Source organism: Triticum aestivum, chromosome 5B (assembly GCF_018294505.1).
Source record: "Triticum aestivum cultivar Chinese Spring chromosome 5B, IWGSC CS RefSeq v2.1, whole genome shotgun sequence".
Lineage (NCBI taxonomy): Eukaryota > Viridiplantae > Streptophyta > Magnoliopsida > Poales > Poaceae > Triticum > Triticum aestivum.
This window is the reverse complement of record NC_057807.1, coordinates 164,804,291-164,811,963: the sequence shown is the minus strand read 5'-3', so window position 1 is coordinate 164,811,963 and position 7,673 is coordinate 164,804,291.

Here is a 7,673-nt window from a genome sequence, read left to right as displayed (position 1 = left end):
ACGTGAAAATGAAAAAATAAGAATCTTATTATGCCAGTAATGCAACTAGTTCTGTTCTTCATGCATATTAATTTGAAAAAGGACGTCCAAGTGAATATTAAAATTCCTACGTTTTTTCTTTGAAAGAGACACCAAAGGAAAAAATCCTCCAGTTTTGCTTTGCTCCACTCCTTCTAACCAAATGCACGAATAGTAGTACCATAGTAGTTCCATAGAAAAGGATCCCAAAGGGATCGACATGAATGCAAAGTAACAAAGTGATGTGACGAGTGTACAACCTCTTTGGCATAGCCTTGTGGACCTCAGCATCATTGGGTTGGACGTGGAGGATGGTGATGCTGGTGTGACTGTCGGAGGCGGGGAAGAAGATCTGAGGCCTCTGGAAACGGCGCCGTGGTTACTGCTCCACTGTGATGGACGGTTCCGTCGTTGGAGCAGTTCCGGTGAGGTGTACGACGGCGAGGCTGAAGCAGGACAAGGCATACAACATTAATTTGAAGTGGGACTCTAATATCATCTGCAATAGATGATGTAAAATACATCACCAAAAAGTGCTAGATGTAAAACGCATCAGTCGTGCCACAGCCGCTCCGACAGATGTTGTAAGTACTGTTCACTTTGAACTTAACTGAAGAAACTGAACCTTACGGTCGAAACTGAATTTTACTGTCGAAACTGATTGAACTAGTAGCAGAGCATTGCAATAGATGTTTAGGGCGTTCCAGCACTAGTAGCAGAGAATCAGTGATCTAAATCAGCAGACGCTCAAGGAGGGAACACACTAGCAGAGAGCAGGTCGTGCAGTAGCACCGCGAGCGAGTGCTAAAGCAGCAACTCCTGTAGCTGCCGGAGGTCATGCAGCAGTAGCAGCACGAGCGAGAGCAATAGCAGAGCAGCCGCATGAACTAGAGCAAGAGCGGAGCAGCAGCGCGACCGACAACAATAATAGAGCAGAGCAGCAGCACGAATGAAAGCAAGAGCAGTGCAGCAGCACGACCGACAGCAACAACAGAGCCGCAGCGCGAGCGAGAGCCAGAGCAGCTGCAGCTAGTGCCGGTGTGGAAGTCACCCCCGAGGAAGCAACAACATGGGGGGGAGACGCCGTGGATGATGTAGCCGGCGACGGTGCATCGATGGAGACCCGCCATGGCTGCTTGGTATCGAGCACCGGCAGCCCCATGAGATGGAAGAAAGATAAAATGCAGCGGTGAGTGCAGAACCTCCTTGGTGGCGCCGAGTTGGCCTCGACTTCATCGGAGGAATCGGTGAGGGTGCTGCGGTTCCGGTGGGGCAGGTCAAGATGGCGCTGTGGGGATGGAGGTGGCGTGATAACAAGGCGAACATTGGGGCAGCTCCTTGGAGGTGGAGGACGGGGCGGCTGATCCGGCAGGACGACGAGGTCGACGATGGATCCTCATCCGCTGCGGTGGATGAGGGATGGCGAGCTATTGCGGTGGACGACATAGTCGGGGAAGAGTCTCCGGCTGGGCGGCGGTCGGGAGGACGATGGAGGAGCATGGGGTTTCGCGGGTTTTGGCAGCCTCGGTGTACGAATGGGGGGGGGGGACGGAGGGGAAGGGAGGGGGGAGCCATGGCTTAGGGACGCGCTTGTCCGAAAGGTAGGGTAAGTTACCAGCGTAACCCCACCGGTTTTGACATCGCGACGTAGAGCTTCATTTCCGGTTGAGGGGTATAAGGGGGATTTCGCGTTTCTGGGCTGCTAGACCGATTTTGGATGAGGAGGGGGTTTTTGCGCGCGTTGAAATTTTGGGATGACAAGGCGCGGCGTGGGTTGAAGAGGCGGGAGTTTCAAAGCAGGTGAGAAAAAAGATACTCGAGCTTGAAAATTTCGGGATAACAAGGTGCGGATTCCTTGTTCGGCAGAACAAACTTAACGTGTAAAAAAACAATTCATACAAGACACAAGAGATTCATGTCCCCTTTTACTATATTGTTATAGATGCAAATGAAAAAACTACAAGAAAAATGTAAAAAAATTGGGAGAACAAGATTACCCTGTATGGTACCAAATCGATTCGCACTTCCCTCAACAATAACAAAAAGCAAATGAATTCCCACCAAAAGAAAGAGTAATGTCCCTTTTTATATGATTAAAAATGCCAGGATCTCGAATTTCAATTTTTCAATCAACGTTATGTTGAATTCGAATATATCGTTAGGTGACCTTGCGGTTTATAATTGATGTAGTCGTACATTTTCATCTTCCATCATATATGAACATTTTACTCCACCCTATGAACATATATATTGTCATCTACCATATGGACTAAATTTGAATCAATTTTCCTTATTTGAATACGATTGTTGTCAAGTTATACAATCATTTAAATATTATCTTGATAACAAAAAACATGCATATAGCAGTAATCATATTTCACTATGAACTACATGTACCATATGATCTCCAATTCAAATATTTGTATCCATTTTATATTGAATTCAAATCATAGTACATTGGTCTAGGTAGCGAGATGTTCAGGATAATCTAAACCCTGTTTTCATATGTATAATTTTTGGCTGAATTGGGACAAGTTTTGGTATAAGCTTCTTGCAAAACCGGAGATTCTCTCAACAAGCCTCGTGGTTCCGAGAGGGAACGTGTCACCTTTGTGTGCGAAATGATATACGCTGCCTCCCCCTTGATTTTCTTTACATAGGCAACGTAGAGCTATATGAGTGCCCTGTTAAATTTTGGAATTATTCCGGGTTCGTTTGGCCTTTTTATACATTAATTGAGTTTCTGGACTTTTAATGTGCATAATCCAAATTTGAACTGCAGGCACATGTTCTGGTGCACCAAAGTCGGTGGAAAAATCACATGTGTGTCCTTGGTTTAATTTCTAGGTCCCATGGAAGAAATGACAATGAAATTCAAACATCTGGGCATCATGACTCGGCCGAGAACATCAGGAAACTTGGATTTTAAATTCATGTAAATCCAAAACTCGCCTGGAAATCATGAAACTTGGCATGGTGTCATGTCATGGCACTAACATGTTGTGGTAAAAAATTGGGCCGATTTGGAACAAGTTTTGCTTCTAAGAGGGAACGTGCCACCTTTGAGTGCGAAACGATATACGCTGCCCCCCTGAGTTTCTTTACAAAGGCAACATAGAACTACATGAGTGCCCTGTTAAATTTTGGAATTATTCCGGGTTCGTTTGTCCTTTTTTATACATTAATTGAGTTTCTGGTCATTTAATGTGCATAATTCAAATTTGAACTACAAGCACATCCTCTCATGCACCAAAGTTGGTTAAAAAATCACGTCTGTGTCCTCGGGTGAATTTCTAGGTCCCATGCAAGAAATGGGAATAAAATTCAAACATCTGGGTATCGTGGCTCGACCGAGAACATTGAGAAACTTGGTTTTAAAATTCTTGTAAATCCAAAACACGTCTAAAAATCATGAAACTTGGCATGGTGTCATGTCATGGTACTACCATGCTGTGGTAAACAATTGGCCGAATAGGAACAGATTTTGGTATAAGCTTCTTGCAAACCGAAGCTTCTCTCAAGAAGGCTCGTGGTTCTAAGAGGGAACGTGCCACCTTTGAGTGTGAAACGATATACGCCCCCCCCCCCCCTTGAGTTTCTTTACAAAGGCAACATAGAACTACATGAGTGCCCTGTTAAATTTTGGAATTATTCCGGATTCGTTTGGCCTTTTTTATATATTAATTGAGTTTCTGGTCATTGAATGTGCATTCAAATTTGAACTACAAGAACATGCTCCCGTGCACCAAAGTTGGTTGCAAAATCACATCTGAGTCCTCGTGTGAATTTCTAGGTACCATGCAGGAAATGGGAATAAAATTCAAACATCTGGGCATCGTGGCTCGCCGAGAACATTGAGAAACTTGGTTTTAAAATTCTAGTAAATCCAAAACACGCCTAAAAATCATGAAACTTGGCATGGTGTCATGTCATGGTAGTACCATGCTGTGGTAATTTTTTTTGGCCAAATAGGGACAAATTTTGGTATAAGCTTCTTGCAAACCGGAGCTTCTCTCAAGAAGGCTCGTGGTTCTGAGAGGGAACGTGTCACCTTTGTGTGCATAATTCAAATTTGAAATACAAGCACATGCTCCAGTGCACCAAAGTTGGTTGAAAAATCACATGTGTGTCCTCGGGTACTAGGTCCCAGCAAGAAATGGGAATGAAATTTAAAATTCTAGACGTCGTGGCTGGGCTGGAAACATCGAGAAACTTAGTTTTTTAATTCCTGTAAATCCAAAACTCGCATGAAAATAATGAAACTTAGCTTGGTGCCATGACATGGCACTAACATGCTGTGGTAATTTTGCTGTCCGATTTGCGAAGGCACACACATTAACAATCAACAAAGTCATTTTGGAACAAGTGATGTCACGTTACAATCGGAAACACAAGTATTATTGAAACCGTGGGCGTTCTATTTACCATTTATGTACCACCACGCGTCCCCTTTTTTATTAGCTAGGAGGCGTCATGCAGGGTAGCTATTTGAGTATGAGAGGCATGCAATCAGACCCCTGTGCGCTTATCGGGAGGAGAGCCCTTTGACCTCCATCTCTCGTCCACCTCTCTCCCAAGGTCTCCATTAATGGCACCCGAGCCTCTATTTAATGGCGTGGCTATGTCTCACTGGACTGAGATTTAAGAGAGAGAAAAGAAAATCTGAAAGCATGGATCTTGATGTAAGATCCGACGGACCTATATAGCATCTAGTGCGACTTATAGGAAGACTGATGAATATATAAGGACGACGACAGTGGATAATAATTGTCTTACATAATTAGGAAGATAATTAAAAAAGCCACATGCGGCTATGCCCGAAATACACAAGGGAAAAAGAAGAAGGAAGACAATGATCTGGCTCGCTGATCTCTACTTTCTTGATGTGTTGTTGCAGGCCGTGGGAACTAGTCTCCGTGGCGAACGGCGATGAGCTCTTTCGTGTCCTCAAGACGCTGCTTGAGAGCATCCACGGATTCCTCCACCAGCCTTTGGCGCTCGATGCAGAGCATGTCATTCTTGTCCATAAGTTTCTTGACGATGACGCCGGTCCTCTTCAATAAGGCACTGGTCTCCTCCTGCTGGTCTGCACTTTAGACGATCTTCGCCCTCAGCAGGTCGCGCTCGGCCCGGAACCTCTCATTGCCCTCCCTTAGTTGCCGGATGACGCCGGCAGCCTGTTCAAACGAGGCTTTCATGTCGTCCTGCAACCTTGCCCAGCCGAAGATCTAATCCATCTGGCTATGGACTATCGCATGTTTGCGCCTGTAAGAGTCATCGCTTGCCCATGAGACATTTTCCCAGGCCACCGCGGCGCGATGGGACATCTCTACTGCATTCGCGGCGCGGCGGGACATCTCTGCTACTTCCTCGGTGCGACCGGACCAGACTGATGCATCGACGGTGCGGCGGGACCTCTGTGCTGCTTCGGTGGCGCGACAGGACCTCTGTGCTGCTACTTCCGTGCGGCGGAACATGTCGGTTGCTTTCGCGGTGAGGCGGGACATCTCTCGTGCTTCCGCTTCCATGCTCGCCTCTCCTTGGTGGTAATCTCTTGACCCAGAACTCACGCTGGCCATGGCAGACGCAAGGGAAGGATGCTGAATGACTTGTTTGTTTTTGTGGATAAGGAGTTGAGGAGGAATGTGCAGTCATCTTGGCATAGTAGTATTGATAACCGAGTACTAATACGCTCCTAAGTGGGAAACCGTTTAGGTTGTGATCGGTGTGAACAGGTTTGTAATTAAATATAGCGTGGTAGTAGTAGTAATTTGGAATGTGACGAGACGCAAGCTCAAAATTTATTGATGGTTCTAGTTTCGAAGTGCGGCACTATTCCCGGATGGCGTAATGTGGGCACGTGTTCTCGGCCATGGTGTAGCATATGCCATGGTAGTTCTTTTTCTACTGCTGTGTAGTACGTGCAATAACTGGCACCATCAGATACATATCTTACTGTTATTGGGGCGTTCGACAGGAATAGCCGCGTGGCGAGCTACAGACTAGTCCTTTTTTCAGACGCATTAAACCTATCTCTCAGGACTTCTCGCATGCACCATCTCTAGCTCCCTAGGTCAATGCCACCCACATACACTTGTACTCTGAGTTTAATACGTTATACAGGAAGAGAAGAGGTGCACGCACGCACTCATCCTCTCTCACACACGAATCTATTTTTTCTCGAAAAGGAGGATGATGACCCCGGCCTCTGCATCTGGGAGTCACACACGCATCTGTAGCTACAAATTGTAGTGTTCTCAACCATCCGGTTAGCTCTATCATAGGATTCATGTTGCTCATTGGCCTTGAGATTGAGAAGTTCAAAACGCGGAGGCTAAGCTGGAGGCGCGAGGTTTTGGTTAATGTGCGGGCCGCACACGGCACCAACACGACATGAGCTTCGTCTGCCTGGTGTGCAGTCTGGTGAGTTGTCCAACACAACCAGGCCCTGCTTGGTATCTGCGCCTCGACTTATGCACAGAGAAATTAGGGTCAGAGGGAGTACTACTAGTAGTAGTACTAGTACTACTTTGATGTGTCGCATCAACTCGCATGAAACACTTCGTGAACAAACAAGCATATACTCCCTCCGTTCCAAAATACTACATACTTCACTTCCATTTGTCCAAAAATGGATGTACCTATATACTAAAACATTTCTAGATACATCTATATTTTGACAAATGGAAGGCGTGTATTGTGGAATGGAGGGAGTACATGTCATCAAAATGGATAGAAAGGGACGTATCTAGAACTAAAGTATGTCTACATACATCTCCTTTTATCCATTTTGATGACAAATAGTACTTCTTACCCAAAGGAACTTTATATCCAACGGACACAAAATATCCGTTCGACTATTGGAAATTACTGATCTGATGTCGAAGTAATTGCTGCATCGCCACCAAAACCCACCATCTCTTAAGCTAAAGTAGACCGAGCTAATCCCTATATTAGCATATTATTAAGATAAATAGAAGGCACTGTAGAAACATTTAGGACGTGAGCTTGTCAATCTGAATGTGGAGGGACACCAGCTTAGCCCCGGCCAGTAGCTTGGACGGAACTGTGAAGAAGGTCAGCTCCTGCACGGTGACGTCGCCGGGATCCTTGTTGCTTGTCACCTCTATTTCCACCTTGATGGCGTTGGACGTGCCTTTGGGCTCCCCCGGCTTGGACACGTAGTGCGGCAGTGGGGACTCCCCCGCTCTGATGCAGATGACCGACATGGTGATAGGCGCGTCGATGTTGAGCACGCCGCCGACCAAGAAAAACACACTGCCGTCCTCCTCCGCGAACAGCAAGAGCCGTGGCTCCAAGAGTGGCACTTGCAGCTGGAGCACCTTGCCGTACTGGATCATGTACACGAGCATGGGATGCGCGGTGCTGATGTGGTGGTAGAGCGCCGGCGGCGGGCCTTCGTAGCCGCGGACAGGCACGGGGCATTTGCAGGGCGCGAGCGGACACACGCTCTGGTGATCGACGAGCTTGTGGTAAGTGACGTAGAGCCCACAACCTTCGTGCGGGCACTCCACCTTCACCGACGAAAGGACGTCATCCACCATCGTGTTCCGCACGTCGAAGCCACCACTGCGCTCGCACTTCTAGCACTGCCACTGGTTCCCAGGGCTCTCGACGCGGTTGTCCGCACAGGC